Source organism: Chaetura pelagica, unplaced genomic scaffold (genome assembly GCF_000747805.2).
Source record: "Chaetura pelagica isolate M959 unplaced genomic scaffold, ChaPel_1.0 scaffold963, whole genome shotgun sequence".
Lineage (NCBI taxonomy): Eukaryota > Metazoa > Chordata > Aves > Apodiformes > Apodidae > Chaetura > Chaetura pelagica.
Genome location: NW_009952705.1, coordinates 548207 through 548747, shown reverse-complemented (window position 1 = coordinate 548747; position 541 = coordinate 548207).

Genomic DNA, 541 nt, shown 5'->3' with positions numbered 1-541 from the left:
CGCGGGAGGCACCGGCTGCGCCCGGGGCTGTGTAAGGGGCTTCACAAACAGCCCTGCTCCCAGGCAGCCGCGTCGAGGCCCAGTTCTGCTCCTGCGTCCACCCAACCGGTTCCACTCACAGCAGAAGGCACCAGCTTCACTGGCTACCCCGGTGCAGAGCTGTGCCCCCCACCCCTCCCCAGAGAGAAGGCAGAGCTGGGTAACATTGGGCTACCATTTATTGTAAAAGGCCAGCAGCGCCTGCGGTGCCCCGAGCAGGCTCGGCTGGGGCCAGGAGGAGGTATGTAAAAGTGCTATTTACAGAGAGCTCCAGGCGGGTGGCCCTGGGCTCTGTCCCCCCACTGATCACCACTCCCCCCTACCCCCTCCCCTCTCAGTAAAAGCTCTTCGCAGCTCCCTGGGCCTGGCTCTTGGTCAGGTCCTTCCCCAAGTGTCCCTGGCACTCCCTGGGGCTGGCAGAGCTGGTGTCAGTGCCCCACAGGGCAGGTGTTGGCTGGGCATCTACACCCCCGGGGCAGCCCGACGCCTTGTGGCAGGCGGT